At 34.4% G+C, this 26,052-nt stretch overlaps 1 long non-coding RNA gene across 1 annotated transcript; it reads right to left on the reverse strand.

Moving 5' to 3' along the window:
* Nucleotides 1–287: 287 nt before the first annotated feature.
* LOC131079213 (uncharacterized) lies at nucleotides 288–25,694 on the reverse strand. The gene is made up of 7 exons (XR_009113947.2): nucleotides 25,598–25,694; nucleotides 18,546–18,619; nucleotides 2,390–2,479; nucleotides 1,634–1,908; nucleotides 1,420–1,486; nucleotides 575–633; nucleotides 288–351 (listed from the first exon to the last, which is right to left on the reverse strand). It is a non-coding gene; the product is annotated as an uncharacterized LOC131079213 (long non-coding RNA).
* Nucleotides 25,695–26,052: the final 358 nt, after the last annotated feature.

A 26,052-nucleotide genomic window follows, 5' to 3' on the forward strand; every position in this document is an offset into this window, starting at 1 on the left:
ACATGCTTACCTGCTGCACTTTATGAAAGGGTTACTTATCACAAATGCCTCCATGTAAGCTACATTTTCTCACTACATCCAGCAGCAAATTAACACAATTTGTCAAAGGTCTAGAGTCTAGACTATTTAATGTAAGAAAAAGAGGGGAGTGTTCGTTAATTGGAAATTGTAAAAACTTTGCTTGCATAAATAACACCATGGTCTAATTTCTAAATGCACCATTTGACAAAGATCACGCTAAACAGAGAGTAGTCATGGAAAAAAAAAAATTTAATGAACGGATCACACCAGTTTGACCCAGTTCACAATCACAGATTTCAGTTGAATTGCATGTTCCATGTCGATTGCAATCTGCAAAGCAAGTTCCTAAACAAATTAACCCTCTATGAGGACTTCACACAGTTATACAAATGATAGCAATGATATCTAATACACAGAAACTTGCATGGCCATCACCTCACATCAAGCAACAAAGCAACCTACTTGCATGAGTCATTCCCAATAAATCCTTATAAAGCAAAGACATTTTCCATCAATGAACTGCCCATTAAATTAAATGAATAAGGGCACTGACCATGGAAGGTCAAAAAATTATCCCAAAACATTCATTATAAGCAAGGCATTACAACTCCCCTGCAACAGAAATTCAAAAAGTCAAAAAGGCCAGTAAACATAAGAAATTCCATTTAATAGCCTAGGCATTTATCATATCAAGCAAAGGCTCTTCTCTTATTGAGGTTTGCAATAGCAGTTAAGAAGACTACGTTCATAACAAACATAATAAACCTCACTTCATAGGCTAAAGATGCTTCATATCAGCCAAAAGCTCTTCTCTAATTGAGGTTTACAATAGGAGTTAAGAAGACTACATTCATAACAAACAAATCTTACAGTAATAATATATCATGCTGCAGTTTACCATGTTACATATCAAAAGTCAAACCACTAAAATAAATGAAGAGTAAAAAGTAGTATTCCACCATCCAAACAAGAGCACCTACACCACCAACCAGGAAGGCTGGGAGAGCTTAAATCCCAGTAGAAAGCCTTAAGACCTGCATTTCCAATCTTACTCACATATTGTCGATACCCAATCAACTTGACTTCCTCACCAACAGAGAATCAGAAAGAAAACAAACAAAACTCACAATTTTGCCAAATTGATACTTTTTCCAATCAATTAATTCAAGAAAACTTCATCATGGTTTGTGAGAATTTCTATATTCTATCTTTATACAAATAAATCCATCACTGAGCAAGGCCTAAAAGTCCACCAAAATGTACGTGGCTACAAGCTACAACCAACATGAACTTACAAAAGATGTCACCATACTGAAAATACAAAATTTTTGGAGAAGAAAATTAGTTAAGAATGGTTCAATTCATCAAAAATTATGTCAAAATAAACAACTGCTATACCTCCCAAAAGTGAGTATTGTCAATGTCTTGAGGATATACTTTAGCACCAGCAGTCATGAGCTTTGGCCTAAACAGTGTAGAAACCTTCTCAAGCATTTCATAATCAATAAATCATGTAACCAAAAAGAAATTAAATACAATAACTAATCAATATTAGAAAACTTACAACGAATATTCCTAAATTATGAAACATTATTGCATTTATTAATAATACCTAAAAAAACATAGTTGTAGCTTCATACACAGTATGGCATGCATTCAAAATAAATAGATGTAGCAGATACTCGTCTGTTTGCAGTCATGAATCCATGAGATACATGCCATCCATGTGGTACATCCAACCCCAAAGAGTTATGCAACAGTTCAAAGGATAGTCTTCAGTTCTACACAGTATGGCATGCATTCAAAATAAATAGATGTAGCAGATACTCGTCCGTTTGCAGTCATGAATCCATGAGATACATGCCATCCATGTGGTGCATCCAACCCCTAAGAGTTATGCAACAGTTCAAAGAATAGTCTTCAGTTCTACATGTCAAAATTTTTCAACAATAGGCTAAATTGAAATTTTTTAAGTTACAACGACCTTCAGTTCTATATTTCAAAATTCTTCAACAGTAGGCTAAATTGAAATTTTTGAGGTTACAACTATACCTTTAATTAATTGTGTCTACAAGAGGAGATGTGTATATAGCAAAATTAGCTAGAGAGCTAAATAATGACCAAATATTAACAACCCATTTACTAAATATTAAAAACCTATGGCTCTTTGTTTTTCTAGACGATTTTTGTGCACTTGTTTAATGACTATTTGTAGTGGGTTTGTGCAATTCATTCAATTTCTTCATGTAAATATAAATTCAAAGATGGGCCTCAATTTTGGAAAACTAAATTGGGAAAAAGGAGACCATTAAGAAAACGAAAGTGTAGTAGAAATTGAATACTCTCAGTCTCGTCTACAACAATATACCTCCATGAATCCATCAGATAGATCCCCTCCATGTGCCAGACCAACCCTTAAATGTTAGGAAACGGTTCAAGGAATAGTCTTCAGTTCTTCCTGTAAAAATCATCACAAATGAAAACATAATCAACAATAGGCCAAATTCAAATTGCTTAGGTTACAACTCTACAATTATTCAATCATGTGTATGCAAAGGAGATATGTAGATTGCAGAATTAGCTAGAGAGCTAGATAATGGCCAAATATTAATAACCCATTTACTGAATATTAAAAGCCTATGACTCTATTTTCCTGGACTATTTGTGTGCACTTGTTCAATGACTTGTACTAGGTTTGTTTAATCGATTCACTTTTTCAAATACAAATTTAGAGTTGAGCCTCTATTTTGGAAAACCAAATTGGGAAAAGGAGACCAGTAAGAAAATATGGGTTTAGTAATTGCAAACTCTCAATCTGGTATGCAACAATCTTCCTTCATGAATCCATGAGATAGGCACCCTCCATGTGCCATGTCCAACCCCTAAATGTTAGACAACAATTCAAAGAATAGGCTTCAGTTCTAGATGTCAAAATCATCACAAATAAAAACTTCAACGATGGGCCCAGTAAAAAAAATTTAGATTACACTAATACCATTATTCAATATTGTGTTTCGAGAGGAGATGTAGATAGCAAAATTAGCTAGAGAGCTAGATGATGGCCAAATATTGACAACCCATTTACTGAATATAAAAATCCTATGACTCTATTTTCCTAGACTAACTTTGTGCACTTGTTCAATGACTATTTGTACTAAGTTTGTGTAATTGATTCAGTTTCTTCATTTATAATAAAAATTTAGATCAAAACCTGAATTTTGGAAAAGCAATTTGAGAAAAAGGAAACCATTTAGAGAATTTGGGTGTAGTAGAAGTTGCAAACTCTCAATCTGGCTTGCAACAATCTTCCTTCATGAATCCATGAGAGTTCTCCTCCATGAGGCATGTCAAACCCCTAAATGTTCGGCCACAGCTCAAAGAATAGTCTTCAGTTCTACATGTCAAAATCATCAAACATGAAAACTTCATCAACAATCAAAAAAATTAGGGTACAAGTATACCATTATTCAATCATGTGTATGGAGAGGAGATGTGTAGATAGAAAAATTAGCTAGAGAGCTAGATAAAGGTCAAATATTAACAACACATTTACTGAATATTAATATTTAAAACCTGTGACTCTGTTTTCCTAGACTATTCTTGTGCACTTGTTTAATGACTTGTACTAGGTATGTTTAACCAATTCAGTTTCTTCATTTAAAATAAAAAAATTGGGCTAGCCTCTATTTGGGAAAACCAAATTAGGAAAAAGGAGAACATTAAGAAAATATAGGTGTAGTAGAAGTTGCAAACTCTTAGTCTGTTTACAACAATTTTCCTTCATGAATCCATGAGATATGTCCCCTCCTGTGGAAGGTCCAACCCCTAAATGTTAGGCAACCATTCAAAGAATAGTCTTCAATTCTAAATGTTGAATCATCATGATTGAAAACTTCATAAACAATAGGCCAGATTCAATGTTTTTAGATTACAAGTATACCATTATTTTTATTTTTATTTGTAAATGTAAATAGACTGTGATGACTTTCAGAACAATCAAAATTTTGAGACAAAGAATTTATACTGTTAGTATTTGATTTAAAGAAATATAAACTGATTTTGTTTATATCTTATTAGTTTGCCTCTGCAGATACGAAGACCAAGCAATTATATCTTCTACGTTCACCACGTGTATTGTCTGACGTTATTTCTCATTCAACGAGGGTGGCGGATATATATTACTTGTCTTCATTGGATCGTGCCTCCACAAGGGGTCACGATCCTATATGGAACCACGTGGTTCCACATAGGGTCGTGACCCTGTGTGGAGCCACGATCCTTCTACACCGGCAGGATTTCTTAACCAAACATAACAATAACAAACTAATGTGTTAGTTTAATACTCACTCACATAAATCTCAATTAAATCGCAAGTATATCAAATCGAATTTTTGGGCGTTAATAACCAGATTAGTTACGACTGAGACTAATTTTAACACTCCCTCTTAGTCTTAAGAGTATAGACCTAAAACTTAATTTAGCTCCACACTAATCTCATGATAATTACATCACCTAGGTGTGAAGAATCAACATGTGATTCTAAGGATATACTCACTTTGATATCCTTGTTTTAAGTATCAGCCTGTGATACTAAGGATATACTCACTTTGATATCCCTATTATAAGTATCAGCCTGTGATACTAAGGATATACTCACTTTGATATCCCTGTTATAGTATGTGCACTGACATTAATCCGCTTACATAATGTCTACTAAAACTTATCATATTACTGATATTCAAATTGTCTGATTTTTAGTTTATATGATCTTCCAAACATTTATAAGATCGTCAGCTTACAATGTTAAAATACAAGTGTTCATTAACTAAAGAATCGTCATCCTTTAGGAATGAACACAGGGAAAGGTTACATACTTCATATACTCAAATATATGACCAAGAAGTTTACATAATTTTAGACATCAATTACATTTTAACCATACCAAGGTACCTCTTGAAGTGATCAATTTTCACTCTTGCTAGAGGTTTGGTGAGAATGTCAACTGTCAGATCTCCTGTATTGACATATTCCAGTCTTATTACCTTTCTCTCTGTCATGTCTCTTACATAGTGATATGGGATCTAAATGTGCTTGGATCTATCATGGAAAACTGGATTCACTGAAAGTTTAATGCAGCTTTGATTGTCACAATGAATGATAGTAGGCTTCAGACTTTCACCAAACAGTCCTACTATCAATTTCCTCAACCAGACGGCTTCCTTAGCTGCCATGGATGCAGCTATATATTCAACTTCTATGGAGCTCTAAGCTACGGATGATTGTTTTCTGCAGATCCAAGATACCATAGCTGATCCTAAGCTGAAATAGCATCCTGAAGTGCTCTTCCTATCTATCACGCTTCCAGCCCAGTCTGAATCAGAGTATCCATGTAGGTTCAATGCAGTGTGTTCATAATGCAGTCCATAGTCCAAGGTACCTTGTAGATATCTCAATATGTGCTTTACTGCAACCAAATGTATTTCTTTGGGTTCAACCATGTGTTGGCTGAGTGCATTTACTGCATAACATATATCAGGTCTAGTATTGACTAGGTACATTAATGATCCAATAATCTGTTTGTATAATGTTGGATCTGCAAATTTAGAATCTACTATAGCTTCTTTTAGTTTATGTAGGTTTGTTTCCATAGGAGATGACATTGGCTTACAATTCATCATTCCAAATCTCTTCAGAATGTAATTGGTGTATTTACCTTGATTTAGATAAATACCATCTGGTTTTTGCCATACTTCTAATCCAAGGAAATAATGGAGTAGACCTAAATCCTTCATCTCAAACTCTGAAGCTAGTTCCTCTTTGCATTTTGCAATGAGATGATGTTCGCATGTAATTAATAAGTCATCTACATATAATTTGAGTATCAACATTTCACCTTTGATTATTTTGAAATACAGATTTGGATCAGCAATGTTTTTAGAGAAACCTATCTCTAATAAGTAACTGTCAATTCTTTCGTACCATGCTCTAGGAGCTTGTTTTAATCCATACAGTGCTTTCTCTAACTTGCATACATGTGTTTTAGCATTATTTACCTCAAATCCCTCTGGTTGCTCTAGATATACTTCTTTTTCAATTGTTCCATTCAAAAATGCAGTTTTTACATCCATTTGATGAACTTTCCATCCTTTAGATGCTGCTATAGCCAAGATTGTTCCGACAGAAGTGTATCGTGCAACAGGTGCAAATGTTTCTTCATAGTCAATTCCTTCCTTCTGTGAGAAGCCTCGAGCAACAAATCTTGCCTTATGTTTTTCTATACTGCCATCAGCAGCATGCTTAATTTTAAAGAGCTATTTAGAAGATACAATTGATTTTCCTTTAGGTAAAGGCACAATTTTCCACACATCATTCTTTAAGATAGATTGATATTCTTCTATCATCGCATCCTTCCATACTTGCTATTTAAGAGCCTCTCCGGCACTTGAATGTTCAGCATTTATGAGGTCTGTCATTAGAGTAACATAGCTAGAGAACTTTGAAGGTCTTTTGCTTTCTCTAAATGTTCCTCTAGGTGCTACAAAGGATTCTGCTTCATGTACTGTTTTAGTGGCCCATAGTGGTCTCTTCCTGGGATTCTCTGTTGTAGTGTTCTCAAGTTCCAAGGTGATATCCTCAGGATGCTCCCTTTGAGTTTCAAAAAGAGAATCTTCTTCCAAATTAAGGGAATTAGTTGGGATTTCAGTTGTGATGGAACTCCTTGTTTTGTTAATAGCTAAATCTTCCTCAAATATGACATCTCTACTTAATTCTATTTGTCTTTGACCAGGGATGAATATTCGGTAGGCTTTAGATGTTTCACTATATCCTACAAAAATCCCTTTCTGTCCAGTAGGTTCTAATTTAGTTCTTTTCTCCTTAGGTACATGAATATAAACAGGACATCCAAATATTTTGAGATGGCTAATATCAGGTTTAATTCCAGTAAAGACTTCTTCAAGAGTTTTGTCACCAATATGAGAGTGAGGACATCTGTTTTGAATGCATACAGCGGTATTAGTGGCTTCTCCCCAAAGTGCAATTTCTAGGTTTTGATCTAACAACATAGCCCTTGCCGCTTCTACTATTGTTCTATTTTTTCTTTCAGCAACCCCGTTTTGTTGAGGATTGTAGGGTACAGTGAACTCCCTCTTAATCCCAACATCTTTGCAAAACTCTTTAAATACTTTTGATGTGTATTCCCTACCATTGTCAGTCCTAAGAGTTTTGATTTTCCTACCAGAGTGATTTTCTGTGATAGATTTGAACTCTTTAAATTTCCTAAGAATATCTTCAAATTCTTTACTTTTAAGGAAATAAATCCAAGTTTTCCTAGAAAAATCATCTACAAAGATTACATAGTATAATGTGTTTTCTAGTGATGGTTCAGACATAGGCCCACATAAGTCAGAGTGAACTAGTTCTAGTACTCCTTTAGTTTTTCTAGAACTGCAGGGAAAAGAGCTTTTATTGTTTTTCCTTAGTGCATCCTTTACAAACATCTGAATGAATTGGCTTTAGTTTAGGTAGTCCTGTGACTAATTTCTCCATAGAGGGTAGAGCACAAAAATGTAAGTGCCCTAGTCTTCTATGCCAAATTTCCGCTTGATCTATGACTTCATGAAGCAAGGTTTGATTTGGCTCATTACACAATTCGTATAGGTGTCCTTGTCTGTAACCAATCACTTGTGCTCTTTTGAAGGTGGATGTTTTTGGCCATGCCATTACCTTTCCTTCTATGAATGAGACTCTATATCTGTCATCCTCAAGTGCAGAGATAGAGACTAAGTTCCTTTTGATGCCTGGTACAAATAGTACCCCGGTGAGTTGGATTGAGATTCCAGACTTCAGTCTGATTGTACATGTCCCGACACCTTTTACAAGATGTGCAGAGTCATCCCCTATTGTTACCTCTTCATTTGATCCCTCTTCCATTGAGTTTAGTAATTCTCTAAATCCGGTGACATGTCTTGACGATCCACTATCTATCACCCAAGTGTTAGACTTGTTTGAAGCTTGACTTGATAGTGCTGAATATATTACAAACTTCTCAGATTCAAGTTCTATGTTCCTCTCTACTTTGGCGAATGATGCCTGTTGTTTTACTTTATCAGGACAATTAAATGACATGTGTCCATACTGATCACATCTATGACATTGGATTTTTGACATGTCTTTCTTATGAAAGCTTTTCCCATGATGGGATTTTCTCTTCTTGAAGTTTCTCTTCTTGCCTTTCTTACGGGAGTCGGTATTCAGAATGTGGAGGTCCTCATCTTTAGTTTTGTGATTTCCCCCTTTCATTTGCCTTGACTCTTCAAGGAGGCAATCATCCCTTAGTCGATCAAATTCTGTAAATTTGTCCCTTGCATTTATGCCTTGTTTGAATGATTCCCAAGATTCAGGTAATCCATCTAGAATAATCATTGATAGTTTTTGCTTCTTGACATGATAATCAAGTTTTTGCAGTTGATCTCTGAGTGAACCTATCCTCATGAAGTATGAGTTTATTGTTTCACCTTTATTTATACTTATGTGGTTCAACTGTCTTTTTAGGGCTAGGGTTTTGCCCGAATTGTTTATCTCATACGTCCTTTCAAGGGTTTTGAACATTTCATAAGCGTTGTCATATTTTAATATAAATGGTATTATGTGATCCCTTACTGCATCTATCACGATTTTTACAGCTTTATCATTTCCTTCATTCCACACAGTTTTCTCAGGTTCGTCTGCAAGTTCGGGCTTGTCTTCTTTTATGAATTTGATTACTTTGTTCTCTTTTAATACTATCATAATTCTGACTTTCCAAGCCACAAAATTTGCTGCTCCTTCGAGTCTGTCCTCGAATCTGATTGTGTTCGCCATTTTAGAAATCTTCGATATGATATGTCAACTTTGCTTTTAGTCTATTCGGATCTTAAGTAGTTAGGCTCTGATACCATGTAAATGTAAATAGACTGTGATGACTTTCAGAACAATCAGAATTCTGAGACAAAGAATTTATACTGTTAGTATTTGATTTAAAGAAATATAAACTGATTTTATTTATGTCTTATCAGTTTGCCTCTGCAGATACGAAGACCAAGCAATTATATCTTCTATGTTCACCACGTGTATTGTCTGACGTTATTTCTCATTCAACGAGGGTGGCGGATATATATTACTTGTCTTCATTGGATCGTGCCTCCACAGGGGGTCACGATCCTATGTGTAACCACACATAGGGTCGTGACCCGTGTGTGGAGCCACGATCCTTCTACACCGGCAGGATTACTTAACCAAACATAACAATAACAAACTAATGTGTTAGTTTAATACTCACTTAAATAAATCTCAATTAAATCGCAAGTATATCAAATCGAATTTCTGGGCGTTAATAACCAGATTAGTTACAACTGAGACTAATTTTAACATTATTAATGAACATTTTTGAACTGCAACTACGAACCAGTGAAGCCACAATCGAGTGACCTCATCCCCAACATGAACACATAACAACCCAGACTTGTGAGCACAATAGCACAGCAAGGGCACGGATCTTGCAAGCACATCAGTCCAACGAGGACATGACACAAACATGAACACAATAGCACAGCAAGGGCACGAGTTGTAATGTCCCCCTTCGGGAATTACTTGAATTTTGCCCAAAAATAACAATACCAATAATACAATTTATTTACAAGAGTATTCTTACACTATAAAAATTCAATTTGGAAAAATAACCAACATGAAGCAAATAATAATGAAACTCTTATTTTAAAAATGCACATTATAACTTATTACTCAGGATCAACCACATCAGAAACTTGAGTGGAAAGCACGATAGGGCGTTGAACATTCAACCACGACAATTCAACCCCTTGGCCCACAAGTACCAACTCAATGGGTGGACATCTTAATTGAGGAGGCCGACACTCCTGCACTCCCTATTATGTTCCCTTGCAATTTCTTATTATGATTTCCTTACAAAAATCAAATGCATAATTACTTAAATAAATAAATATATCATTAAATTCTCAAACTAACAAACATAGGATTCAACATATAGCATACCAATTGCTTCAGGAATATAATATTTTTTCTGATACACCATACTGTCATTTCGTTTTAGATTATCACTGCTTAATAATCCAATTACTCGTTGTCTTTCAAATTCCTATCAGATCTCACTTGCTTAATCGATCTCTTAACTTCTTGTTCCCCTGTTTTGCAGATCAGAACTATCTTATATTTCAGATAAAAAATTGCAGTAATTAATTATTCTAATTCGAAGCTGGAATAATTCTATTGGTCTCGTACATTTCTATACTTTACTTGTTTCACATGTTGACTTCTTATCTGCTATTTCTGGTCTTTATTCGATCAGATCTCATTCTTCACCATCCTTTTTACCCGATGGAAATCCTCCTTTTATATCTTCATTTGAGGCTGGTCATGACCTTTTAGTTTGCAGAGATACGATCCTGCAAGGAATCGCTGTCCCCTTTCAAGTTTGATGTAATCATTACTTAATTGTCAACTAGAATTAATTAAGGTAGCCGAGTAGCATTTACAAAAAGGGCTGGCCGACTAGTATTTAATAATTTTTTTTCTTTAATGACCTGATCAGTATATAGGAATCTACAATTCAGGGAAATATCTTATATTCCTTCTTTGTTATTCAAGTACCTTCTTATGATGGGGCATGACACATAAACTAGCAGGGGATATGACACTCTGCCCTTCCCAAGATTGCTCGTCCTCAAGCAATGATCCTGGATAGAGTGTTTGGAATGATCTCCAATTTGGAATGGCTTGGTCTTCGAAACTTCTATCTTTGCATTTTATAAAAAGTCATCACCAATTCACTTCCACTGCACTACTCTGATATTATCTCAAGATACAAATTTGATCCAGGATATGCTTTTGCCCATAACTAACAACATAACCAAAGCATTGGAAATTGGAAAAGTTTGTAATCACAAGACAAGTTTTCTTTCATCCTTAAGAGGCAAAAATCAATTCCCCCTTTGCATCTACAAGGAATATGCTTAGATTTATTTGTCTGAGTCAATGTAGGAAAGCGAACCTTCCATATATTAAGATGAGAATTAGAAGCATGACACACATCTATGACCTTAATTGGTGATGTTATCAATTAATGCTTGTCTTCTTTCCCAAGATTCAAACATAGAACACTATGGTGCTGCATCGTAGATGATATCATCCATCTTTCTTCAATGGATTATGTCTTATTACTCTATAATAGGATCTCCTCATAGGTGGTAGGAATCTAATAATACCATTCTGGATCAAAAACATTGTTTGAGAGCAAAGAAATCATCTGTCCATAGATGCGTTTCAGTTTCTTTATTGATGATTGACCATACTATACATGAAATATCTATGTTATGTATAGCAGGTAACAGTGTACCCAACGATGAAATGATCATGGAGATCTTGGATGATGTTGAATTTTAGCTTTAATTGGTGCATCAGGGTAATGAATGGCATCACTGAGTGGTCAATTGCATCAGTGTTTATGAGCAGAATCATCAAACCTTTCTGAGGATCAACACTTCATTTCTGCCATAGTTACAATTTTGTCGGTGTCAACACATGCCTTAAATGGTTGGACAGTCTTTGGTGATAGGATTTTAACCAGTCCCAAAATGTATGTCTACAGTAGTATACATACATACATACATAGATATATATATATGTGTGTGTGTGTGTGTGTGTGTGTGTGTGTGTGTGTGAACATACATATGCATATATGTATGTATGTATGTGTGTGTGTGTGTACATACATATGCATACATATATATACTCAGTGGGTTTTTCTTTTCAGTACAGATTTTATCCAGGGTTTGAAGTTCGTTCATGTTTCAGATTATACTTAGTGGGTTTTTCTTTTCAGTTCACATTTTATCCAGAGATCATATTGATCCTTGAATAGGATCCATATACTCTTGCTCCGGGTGCACCCAAGAGGATGGTACTATTAAAATCGACTGTACATAAATACACGTAAGGCATAAAGCATGTACATAAATACACGTAAGGCATGAAGCATACAAGTAAATACACGCAAGGCATGAAGCATACAAGTAAATACACATAAGGCATGAAGCATACACATAAATGCACGTAAGGCATGAAGCATACACATAATTACTCATAAGGCATGAAGCATACACATAAATAGACTTAAGGCATGAAGTATACACACATAATTACATATAAGGTATGAAGCATACACATAAATAGACCTAAGGCATGAAGTATACACATAAATAGACCTAAGGCATGAAGTATACACAAAAACAAATGTAACGCATGAAGTATACGCACATAAAGCATGAAGCATGTACATAAATACACATAAAGCATGAAGCATACAAGTAAATACACGCATAAATAAACATAAGGCATGAAGTATAGACATAAATTGACATAAGGCATAAAATATACACACATAAATACACATAAGGCATAAAGCATGTACATAAATACATGTAAGGCATGAAGCATAAAGTAAATACACACAAGGCATGAAGCATGAACATAAATCAATGTAAGGTATGAAGCATACAGGTAAATACACGTAAGGCATGATGCATAAACATAATTGTGTAAAGCATTAAGCATACACAGGTAAGACATGAGACATATACGTAAACATGAAGCATACACATAAATAGACCTAAGGCATGAAGTATACACATAAATACACATAAGGCATGAAGCATGCACATAAATACATGTAGGGCATGAAGTATACACAAAAATAAATGTAACGCATGAAGTATACACACATAAGGCATGAAGCATGTACATAAATACACATAAAGCATGAAGCATACAAGTAAATGCACGCATAAATAAACGTAAGGCATGAAGTATAGACATAAATAGACATAAGGCATAAAATATAAACACGTAAATACACAAGGCATAAAGCATGTACATAAATACACGTAAGGCATGAAGCATACAAGTAAATACACGCAAGGCATGAAGCATACAAGTAAATACACATAAGGCAATAAAGCATGCACATAAATACATGTACCGCATGAAGCATGCACATAATTACTCATAAGGCATGAAGCATACACATAAATGCACGTAAGGCATGAAGCATACACATAAATAGACTTAAGGCATGAAGTATACACACATAATTACACATAAAGCATGAAGCATGCACATTAATACATGTAAGGCATGAGACATACAAGTAAATAAATGTAACTCATGAAGCATACACATAATTACACATAAGGCAGCATACACATTTAATACATGTAAGGCATGAAGCATACATGTACATACACATAAGTCATGAAGCATACACATAAATAGACATAAGGCATGAACTATACATGCATAAATACACATAAAGCATGAAGCATGCACGTAAGGCATGAAGCATACAAGTAAATACACGTAAGGCATGAAGCATACAAGTAAAGACGTAAGGCGTGAAGTATACACACATAAATACACACAAGGCATGAAGCATGCACATAAATACACGTAAGGCATGAAGTAAGGCATGAAGCATGCACGTAAGGCATGAGCCATACAAGTAAATACAAGTAAGACATGAAGCATACACATAATTACACGTAAGCCATGAAGCATACACATAAATAGACATGAGGCATGAAGTATACACGCATACATACACATAAGGCGTGAAGCACACAAGTAAATACATGTAAGGCATGAAGCATACACATAAGACATGAAATATACACATAAATAGACGTAAGGCATGAAGTATACACATGTAAATACACATAAGGCATGAAGCATGCACTTAAATACACCTGAGGCATGAAGCATACAAGCAAATACATGTAAGGCATGAAGAATACACACATAAATACACATAAGGCATGAAGCATGCAAGTAAATACACATAAGGGGTGAAGCATACACATAAATACACATAAGACATGAAGTATACACATTAATAGACGGTAAGGCATGAAGTATACACGCATAAATACACCAAAGGCATGAAGCATACACATAAATACACCAAAGGCATGAAGCATACAAGCAAATACAAATAAGGCATGAAGAATACACATAAATACACATAAGACATGAGGTATACACATAAATAGGCGTAAGGCATGAAGTATACGTACATAAATACACATAAGGCATGAAGCATGCACATAAATACACCTAAGGCATGAAGCATACAAGCAAATACACATAAGGCATGAAGAATACACGCATAAATACACATAAGGCATGAAGCATACACATAAATACACATAAGGTATGAAGTATACACATAAATAGACGTAAGGTATGAAGTACACACATAAATACACATAAGGCATGAAGCATGCACATAAATAAACGTAAGGCATGAAGCATGCACATAAATAAACGTAAGGCATGAAGCATTAAAGCAAATACACATAAAGCATAAAAAATACACATAATTACATGTAAGGCATAAAGTATACACATAAATACACGCATGAGGCATGAGGCATGCACATAAATATACTTAAGGCATGAAGCATAAAATTAAATACACATAAGACATGAAGAAAACACATAATTACGTAAGGCATTAAGCGTATACAAGTAAGGCATGAAGCATAAAATTAAATACACATAAGACATGAAGCATACACATAATTACGTAAGGCATTAAGCGTATACAAGTAAGGCATGAACCATATACATAATTATGAAGCATACACATAAATATAGGGGTCTAGGGTCATGTTTATTGTTCTAGGATCTAGGGTCATGTAAGGCAAATGCAGGAGCACCTAAGTCAAAGTTGGTCAGAGAATGCATATAGGGGTCTAGGGTCATGTTTATTGTTCATTTGATGTAATAAGGTCATATTAAGACCATTTGTGCATGTTTTAGTTCATGTATGTTTTAGTTCATGTAGGGTCATTTAGTGCAAAAATGCTAATGTTGTCAAAAAGTTGTCAGAGTTGCTTCGCAACTTGACAACTTTGGAAGGTAAACGGTCATATTGTTTAAAAATCAGCTGTGGCCATTGGAATTCAGGCCAAACCTGTTTAAATAGCCTCAACATGGTCGTGGCATGGTTGTTGAACACTTTTGGAGGATTAAGCAATAAGAATACTCTGCTTTCTGCAAATTTAGCAGTTTTCCTGTACTTTCTACGCATTGTAAGGTTCCGTACAGGCAGATTGGATTGTGAGACCCAGTGTAAATGAAAGGGCTCTGAGTCTACTCCATTTTGCATCAAGTTTGGTTCGATTTCATAGAGAATTAAGCAAGTTATAACTGTTTATTTGTAGACTGCCTGTAAACCCTAGGTGACAAGGGGTTTGTACCCAAAATGTGAACAATACTCCACTCCACCATACAAGAATTGACCAAACTCGGTGGAATGGAAGATTTTGATTTTGCTTTAATGTTTTTGTTTGAGTTTGTAGCAGACGATGGAGTTAGGAGGGGTTTCCTCAAACCCTAAGCCTGACATCTCTATGTGTTAGGCTAGTTAGGAAGGTGAATTGTGAAAACAGCAAGGTAGAGAGAAGATTCAGTGAGAGTAATGGTGGATTTGCGAGCATATGTAATGTACCAAGACCCTGCAAACTGGAGAGAGAAGTTTGGGAATTGATTTGTTGGTACTTGCTTTGTAAAGGTGGCCTAATTAGGCCCTGTTGCAGCGAGAAATCTCATTTTTGGGTGACAAGTTCCAAAAGACCACATAGCCATTTGGAGATATAATTTAAAACTCCTTAATGGGTGTCTGAAACTGGTCCCTGTTTGTGAAGAAAGGGTTTGTGTAAAAAGTTCTCTTTGACACTCTTATTTGGAAGGGCTACTAGGCCTCTAGGAGCAATATGGTGAATAGGCCTTAGAAGGTGTCATCAAACCACGTGGGTGGCAAAATTAGGTTGAATACATCATATTCACTTGAGATAAGCCTTTGGCAAGGCTGTGGATAAGTTGGAAGTCTACTGGTTATATGGTGCCTTTTGAAGGCCTAGTTGTGTATACACCGTTGCATAGGTGAGTTGGGAGAAAGATCTCCCTTGATCACAAAGTGGTGACACCCCAAAGTGGTGTTTGTGATTGGTTTGAGTCTTACTCCTCCTCTGCTGCATCAAAGGCACACACATATAGAAGTGCAATGTTGGCATGATCGATTTGATGGGAAAGCACAATAGAGCACCAAGAGACTATTATTCTCCACAATTAAGCCCAAGGGCACAGTACATCCAACCAAGACACAACCCCTTCGCCCACAACTAATCCAACTCAAATTTTCTGGGTTGCAAATAAACTATTATTCAATCATGCGTACAGAGAGAAAATGTGTACATAGCAAAATTAGCTACAGATATAGATAATGGTCAAATATTAACAACCCATTTATGGAATGTTAAAAACCTATTACTCTTTGTTTTCCTAGATTATTTTTGTGCACTTGTTTAATAACTATTTGTAATAGGTTTGTGTAATTCATTAATTTTATTTATTTAAAATAAAAAATTTAGAGCTTAGCCTTAAAGCATCCAAGCTAGTTCAAGCCATCGATTTGATTGATTCGGCATCCTAGAAAACCAAATTGACGGAAACGAGGCTATTTAATAAAATATGGGAAAATATGGGTTTAGTAGAAGTTGTAAATTCTCAATCTGGTTTGCAACAATCTATCCTTCATGAATCCATGTGATATACAAACCCATATAGCACGTTCCTTCACTGAATGTTAGGCAACAATTCAAAGAATAATCTTCCATTCTACATGTCAGAATCATCACAAATGAAAACTTAATCAACGATAGGCCAAATTCAAATATTTTAGGTTACAAGTATATCATTATTCAATTATGTGTAAAGAGAGGAGATGTGTAGCTAGCAAAATTAGCTAGATAGTTAGATGATGGCCAAATAATAACAAGAAATTTACAAAATAACAAAAGCCTATGACTGTTTTCCTATTTGTTTTGCACTTGTTTAATGATTAATTGTACTATCTTTGTGTAATTGATTTAGTTTCTTCATTTATAACAAAAAATTACAGCTGTGAATCTACTTTAGAAAACCAAATTGGGAAAAAGGAGACCATTAAGAAAATATGGGTGTGGTTGCAAACTCTAGGTCTGGTTTGCAACAATCATTCTTCGCTAATCCATGAGATAGATGCCTTCCATGTGGCAGGTCCAACCCCTAAATGTTATGCAACCATTCAAACAAAATAGTCTTGAGTTCTACATGTCAAAATCATCACAAATGAAAATCTCGTCAACAATAGGCCAAATTAATTTGTTCTAGGTAAAATTACAAGTATACCATTATCCAATCATGTGTAAGGAGAGGAAACTTGTAGATAGAAAGCTAGCTACTGGCCAAATTTTAACAACCCAATTACAGAATATTAAAAACCTATGACTCTTTGTTTTACTAGACTATTTTTGCACACTTGTTTCATGTCTATTTGTACTAGGTTTGTGTAATTCATCCAATTTCTTAATTTGAAATTAAAATTTAGACTTGAGCCTCAAATTTGGAAAACTTAAATGGGAAAAAGCAGACCATTAAGAATATATGGGTGCAGTATAAGTGACAGACTCTGAATCTGATTTGCAACAATCATCATTCATGAGTCATTCTGAAAGATGCCCACCATGTGGCTGATCCAACCTCTAAATGATATGCAATAGTTAAAAGAATTGTCTTTAGTTCTACATGTCAAAATCATCACAAATGAAAACTTTAATGATAGGCTGAATTCAAAAAAATGAGGTTACAATTATACCATCATTCAATCATGTCTACGGATAGGATATGTGTAGATAAGAAAATTAGCTATAAAGCAGAATGATAACCAGATATTTACAGCCCATTTCCTGAGTATAGAAAACCTATGACTTTATGTTTTCCCAGATTATTTTTGTGCACTTGTTTAATAACTATTTGTATTGTATTTGTTTAATTGATTCAGTTTCTTCATCTAAAATTAAAATTTAGAGTTGAGCCTCAATTTTGGAAAATTTGTAAAAAGGAGACAATGAAGAAAATATAGGTATAGAAGTAGCAAACTCTCAGTCTGATCTTAAACAAACTTCCTTCATGAATCCATGAGATAGAGGCAATCCATGTGGCTGATCAAACCCATAAATGTAAGGCAACAGTTCAATGAATAGTCCTTAATTCTAAATGTCAAACTCATCACAAATGAAAACTTCATCAACAATAAGCCAAACTCAATCTTTTAGGTTATAAATAAACCATTATTCAATCATGTGTACATAGAGGAGATGTGTAGATAGCAAAATTAGCTAGAGTTAGATTATGGTCAAATATTAACAATCCATTTACTGAATATTAAAACACATCACTCTACTTTCTTAGACTATTTTTGTGCACTATTGTAATGACTTTTTGTACTAGGTTTGTGTAATTGATTCAAATTTTTCATTAAAAAAAAAATTGTAATGAGCCTCAATATTTGAAGACCAAATTGGTCAAAAAGAGACAATTAAGAAAATATGGGTGTAGTAGAAGTTGCAAACTCTTAGTCTGGTTTGAAACAATCTTCCTTCATGAATCCATGAGATAGATGCACTCCATGTAGCAGGTCCAATCCCTGAATATTAGGCAACAATTCAAAGAATAGTATTCAGTTCTACATTTCAAAGCCATCAAAAACAAAAACTTCATCAACAATAGGCCAAATTCATTTTTTCTAGATTACAAATCTACCATTATTCAATCATGTGTATGGAGAGATGTGTAGATAGAGAAATTAGCTAGAGAGCTAGATAAGGCCAAATATTAAAAACCCATTTACTGAATATTGAGAACCTATGACTCTCTGTTTTACTAGACTATTTTTGTGAACTTGTTTAAAGACTATTGTACGAGGTTAGTTTAATTGACTCAACTTCTTCATTTAAAATAAAACTTTAGAGCTAAGTCTGAATTTTGGAAAGCCAAACTGGGGAAAAGGAGACCATTAGGAAAATATGGGTGTAGTAGAAGTTGCAAATTTTGAGTTTGGTCAGCAACAATCTTCCTTCATGAATCTATGAGATAGATGCCTACCCTCAATGTGGCACATCCAACCTCTGAATGTTTGGCAACAGTTCAAAGAATTGTCTTTAATTATTGATGTCAAAATCATCACAAATGAAAACTTCATCAACAATAGGCTAATTTCAAAGTTTTTAACTTACAAGTATACCATTATTCAATCATTTATATGGAGAGATGTATAGGTAGCAAAATTAGCTAGAGAACTAGATAATGGCCAAACATCAACAACCCATTTACTAAATATTAAAAACCTATGACTCTCTGTTTTCCTAGACTACTTTTGTGCACTTGTTTAATTAGTATGTGTACTACGTTTGTGTAATTGAAAAATTAAATTGGGAAAAAGGAGATAATTAAGAAAATATGGGTGTAGTAGAAGTTGCAAACTCTCGATTTGGTCTGCAACAATCTTCCTTCATGAATCCATTAAATAGATGAACTTGTTGTGGCAGGTCCAACCCCTGAATGTTAGCCAATAGTTCAAAGAATGGTCTTCAGTTCTACATGTCAAAATCATCACAAACCGAAACCTCTTCGATAGTAGACCAAATTCAAAACATTTAGGTTACAAGTATACCATTATTCAATCATGTATATAGAGAGGAGATGTCTAGATAGCAAAATTGCCTAGAGAGCTAGACAATGGCCAAATATTAACAAACCATTAACTGAATATTAGAAACATGTGTCTCTATTTTCCTAGACTGTTTTTGTGCACTTGTTTAATGACTATTTGTACTAGGTTTGTGTAATTGATTCAATTTTTTCATTTAGAATAAAAATTTAGAGTTGGGCCTCAATTTTGGAAAACCGATTTGGAAAAAAGGAGACCATTAAGAAAATATGGGTGCAGTAGAAGTTGCAAACTCTTAGTCTGGTCTGCAACAATCTTCCTTATATTTAACAATTATTTTAATTACAAGGCTATTGACCAACACACAATTAGAAAAAATAATAAACTGCAACAAAAAAATGCCTAAAATTAAGCAAAATGGAAAGAATCTTATATCAAAGTTATGCCTAAAAGTAAATTGAACAGAAAAATAAAAAATATATAAACCTAAGCTGCACAATACAACATATACTTTGCAACAACAACACAAGACACGAGACCATCAAACAGACTGTAACATGTGGAGAGTAACAATGACCTACAAGACAGCATGCTACAAAGATACCAAGTGATGCGGTCATTCAAGGATCTAATATTAGACACATTACAACAATATTCATATTAACAAAGAAAATTTACAAGTTAATTGTAATGATTATTATTTGGCAATGAAATTACAAGAATCGTGAGATTAAAAGCTAAGAAGAAAAGCATAATTTGTTTAGCTAAACAAAAGGAGATTAAAAGCTAAGAAGAAAATCATCTAGGGATCTCACACTTTAAGAAAAGGTCATCATAATTCTTTGTGGCCTTTCACACCATGGCCTCTACCTCTACCTTGTATTCTCATATTCACTCTTGTTGTCAAATATATCTCCTCCACCTTTCCCTCCACAATCCTAAGTCAAACAGTGAAGAAAGGTATAGCATGAAGAAAGTCCTAGTTGCATTGCCTCTACAAACTATGGCCTCAATCACCACTATCATCACCATTTTCACCAACATTCCACTGGACAATCTATTGGTTGTGAACCCAATGTATGAGCGAATAAGGAGCCCCTCTAAGTGACTTGTGCATAATGTCATGGAGTGCTACAAAATGAAGTTGTAGGAGTTTCCATGGCTAAGGACGATGCTCTATTGTTCCCCATTCCTAGCCTTGAAAAACTAGAGCTTCATGTGTAACGGTGCAAATATGTTTAGTATGGGCTTTATACAGCCAAGTCTATTTGTTTGACTGAATGGAACTTCTCTTTATTTGTTTCCTTCATGTAATGTCCTTTCACATTATGTACCTCTTCTCTCTAATGTTAACCAACTGCGACTTGTATCTATCACACCAATGTTTGTCCTTTCGAGGGGCGGGTTTCCAAAAACTTCTTTGGCTAAATAATCTTTGAAATCTTTTTTTTCTGTGTGTCATGTCCCCCATTTATAACAGAAATAATTAATATAAATTTTGCCATATAAAATATAAAAATCATATTAAAATTATTATATTGCATTGTTATTTAAAATGATATCTTATCATCAACTTACATATTGAATTTATATTTACAATGTACATTAATTTACATTTTATACATTGAATGATGTTTTTATATTGACAATATATATTATATAGATTATATTTTATACCTTAACAATGTTGAACGATGCCATTGTTAAAGCATTTATTAGCCGATTTTCCTGCCGATTTTCCTAGAGACCCGATAACCTTTATTAAGCGGTGGGTTGAAGAAGGATAGCGACTCTTAATAGAAGAAGCACTACCAAACCATCATGGCTTTCACCACATTGGGAGGTAGGATAAATAACCCCTGTGCAAATGGGAATAAGAAGAATACACGGGGGGAACAAGAAAGTCAGATCTGCCAGCAAGGATAGAGAAATATACAAAAACTGCCAGCAAGGATAATAAAAAGAGAAGAAGGCCTGTGACAGGTACGTATAGGAATTCTGATTTAATAATGGAATATAATAGCTGGTATTTTATATATATATATATATATGGTCTTAATTAAATTAATAGAAAAAAAATGATATTAAGTTCAGAAGCAAATAATGTATAATTATTAAAATAGCATTAAAATGATTATACATGACAACACTATTAGACATAAGAGAGAGCCATATATATATATATATATATATATATATATATATAGAAGGAATAAGGCACTCAAATTCAATTTGTATAAATTGCTTGATACTGTACCATGCTAATAATATAAGATGCAGCAATAACAATTAATGAATAATTCTAATTTAAAGTAATACTAACAGAAATAACTGTTAACAATCTGATATAAGACACTAAGGCAATATAATATAATGGAAGTATAATAACTACGTCGAGTACAAATTGATTATCATAAATTAGTTGAACTGAATAACAAATATGACTTCATTGGAATATCACAAAAGGTTCATTGTAAATGAGGGACTCGCTCTTAAGTACGCCACTCCATAGTGGATGCCTAACACCTGCCACATGGAGCCAAGAGTAATTTAAAGTAATACTAACAGAAAGAACTGTTAACAATCTGATATAAGCCACTAAGGCAATATAATATAATGGAAGTATAATAACTACGTCGAGTACAAATTGATTATCATAAATTAGTTGAACTGAATAACAAATATGACTTCATTGGAATATCACAAAAGGTTCATTTTAAATGAGGGACTCTCTCTTAAGTACGCCACTCCATAGTGGATGCCTAACACCTGCCACATGGAGCCAAGAGTAATTTAAAGTAATACTAATAGAAAGAACTGTTAACAATCTGATATAAGCCACTAAGGTAATATAATATAATGGAAGTATAATAACTACGTCGAGTACAAATTGATTATCATAAATTAGTTGAACTGAATAACAAATATGACTTCATTGGAATATCACAAAAGGTTCATTTTAAATGAGGGACTCTCTCTTAAGTACGCCACTCCATAGTGGATGCCTAACACCTGCCACATGGAGCCAAGAGGGTTGAAGCATCTGCTCTTGGGCTTAAGGGAGAAGGTGGTTGTGATGAGGGGGAACGGTGATAGAACACCTCGCTGAGTACGCCACTCCATGATGGATGCCTAACACCTGCCATATGGAGCCAAGGGGGATATGGTATTCTGCCCTTGGCCTTGGAAGGACGGTTTCTTGGACACCCTATCCAACTAATGGACTAAAGGAATTGATTAATAACTGACTTACAAACTGACTTTATATAATAATCTGATCTCATTTAGGAAATATAATAATCTGATTATATCCCACAGTTATGATTCTAACAGTCATTAATACAGCAGATTTGATATCATTTAATATAATTCATATTTCAATTTTATGTATTATTTCATATATGTTCTCTAACTTTGTTGCAAGAAAACAGTATACAAAGGTACCCCTATAAAACCCAATTACCTATTTATAGATTTGGTCAAATTTAGGTTACATTACAGTGTAACTAATTATGGGACATTACAGTGTGTGCTTCTTTGTTATTTCAAGTGCTTGTGTCCATGTGTTGGGTTTTGTGTTTTGGAAATGAATCTTATTAAGGAAGGATCAACTGTAGCCTTTCACCAAAAAAAAAAGAACAACATTTTTAGAGGATCCATAAATCTTGATGTCAATAAATAGTGTAGGACTGAAGTAGCTGACCTGCAGATTTCGTTGTGAAGGAGAACAAAAATCTATCTGTTGTTGTGCAAGAGTAGAAAATAATACAATTTTGCATTACAAAGGATAAAATATTTGCTAGCGTCTAGATGTAAAATAGGGAATTGTATGACTATGTTATATAGATTGTATTGATCTATGGTGATACTTCTCAGCTTGGTTTATTATTTTACAATCTCTTTTGTAGTAGCAATTTTCTAGTTCAAGTTTTAATGCACTATTATTTTGAGACCATCACAAAAAAGCTGCGTAATTGAGAAGCAAAAATTTGGACATTATTTTGGAATCGCTTTTTAGTAAATGCTATTGAGTTTGGTTTGGGAACATCCTCCAGTAGACAAATATTTTCCTTTTTCCTTATATAAATGATCCAATTTTATGGTAATAGCTAACCTAAGTTACCGATTCGGGAACGAGTACAGATACAGAAATGGGTACAGATTCATGGGTACAGCAAAAAAAAACCTTGGGTACGGGTACGGGTACAGGTACAGGTACGTCCGCATATATATATATATATATATATATATTTGCAAAATGAAAATTCTCAAGTCTAAAAATGTCATTACACAATGAAAATTCAAATTACTCGATATAAATATTCATGTTTTTCATCAAAAGCATCTAGGTCAATATCAACATTTGGTTCAATTTCATTTGAACCACAATCAATTGGATTGCCACAACCACTAGCGGTGTCAAGTGCAAAATCTGGTTCAATTCCATTTTTTTAACATTTGACAAAATGTCAAATCATTAACAACACAAGGAAAGAGATTTCACAAAACATAAGCAAACAGCTGCTACATACATAATGTACATCAACTGAAATCAATCTCATTAATGCTCATATAAAGTTTTCTAACTCCATGTTCATAGGTATAGTTCACAAATGCAACTTAAATGATATTTAATTGCTTGCTTGCTGGCATATTCTGATTATAACTGCTGTCACAATGCTATGGAGAGTAAAACTGAAGTTTTAATGTATGAAACTATGCTTGGGTACAGTTGGATTCTTCCTAGGTGACTGGGTTCTCTGTGGGTCCTTTGCACCCAGGAAGAACCCAAACGTTGTACCCCAACCATACCAATACCCAAAATGTACCTGTACCAGGACCCAGTCTTTACTAGCAGTACCCAGTAACTTGTAGCTAACCTTCCTTTTCTTCCACCTAAAACAATACCTGACCCTGATAACAAGAAACCTAAGCATAGAGATGACTACTGAGATTCCAGACCCAAAATCGAATAAGTTAGATGACTGGTATGAGGATATACCTATGGAAATTGGGGATGTAGATGCAAAGAAAATAAAGGAATGAACTTAGGAAATTGATGATTCATAATCCCCAAAACCTTCTGACAAGTGAGAGACTTGGATTAACATTATTTTGTCCATGTAAATCTGTAACCAAAGCCTGCACTATCAAAACTACTCATGCAAGTTTCCATACACTTTTAGAACCACACCCTATTTGCATACCTACATTTGTCAAAGACTCAAAACCATAAAAAATAAACTTATGAGAATTATCTCAGTCTCTGTAAAAATAGATTTCCTCATTCTGTTCAAATATGCATCAGAAAGGCCCAAATTACTTTAATATATTACAAAGATCCATTGCAGGATTCAAACCCTAAAAACCCTTAAAAATCTAGGAACTGCCAGAAAAGAGAGTCAGTAAATACCATATTCCCACAACCTGTTGGAAATGAGAAACAAAGAAAGTATAACAGCCACAGGAATATGACCCGTCATTTAAAAAAACGTGATGCTCTTAAGCTATTTTCTTATTTCGCATGTGGTCAAAATCCAGAAAAATGCCCTGTTCCATGTTAGCGGGTAGTAATAACAATTTAGTCTGACAGCAATGGCATTTCAAGTAGCCCCAGATGGAAATACTCTTTACCCTCTGAAGCCCTAAATTTATGGTTTAAGCCGGTGCTTATTTGAGAGACTGGAACTTGTAAATGAGGGATAGCTGGTTGATGGGCCCACGGGAATTGAAGATGACAAAGATGGGCAATGGGAGATTCCTAAAACTTCAAATGTAAACCATGAGTAAGCGCCAGGTTGAGATGAATGGAAAAGGTCTTTGTAAAGAAATTCATAATTAAGAAGCATCATTAGCAATTTCTCACACCAAATTTTTTTCAACATATAACATAAACAAAGTCTAACCATGATTTTGAAAGAAATGTGAGATAATAAATACTAAAAACTGACATACATTGCCTGGAAGAAGAAATTCTTCCTCTCCTCTGCTTCTCCTGTTCCTCAGCTATCACCACCTCTGCTCTGTATTCAATGTTCCTTCGCTATCACCGTTCTGTTTTGTATCTCCCATTCCGCTGCTGTCATTATCAAATATTCATGGCCAACGGTACGATTAAAGATTTCCATACCAAATATATCAGCCTCCCACGTTCGAGATAGCCGTTTGGTTGGACATGGACGACGCGTTTTTCAAAAAAACAAAAAAGCATCGGCTCTCCTACGCGGGTGATTCAAATATTTTAGTTCATAAGCATTTATTTTATTAAGTGGAAATTTGAGATGATGATAGATAAAAATTATGTTATATAATTCAAAGAATGATGTAGAATGTATCAAATGTAGATTATGTTATTCACTATAACAAATCTAATAGAAGATAATTTTAAGATTAATTAATTTGAGATGATG

The sequence above is a fragment of the Cryptomeria japonica genome, chromosome 10, assembly GCF_030272615.1.
Source record: "Cryptomeria japonica chromosome 10, Sugi_1.0, whole genome shotgun sequence".
Lineage (NCBI taxonomy): Eukaryota > Viridiplantae > Streptophyta > Pinopsida > Cupressales > Cupressaceae > Cryptomeria > Cryptomeria japonica.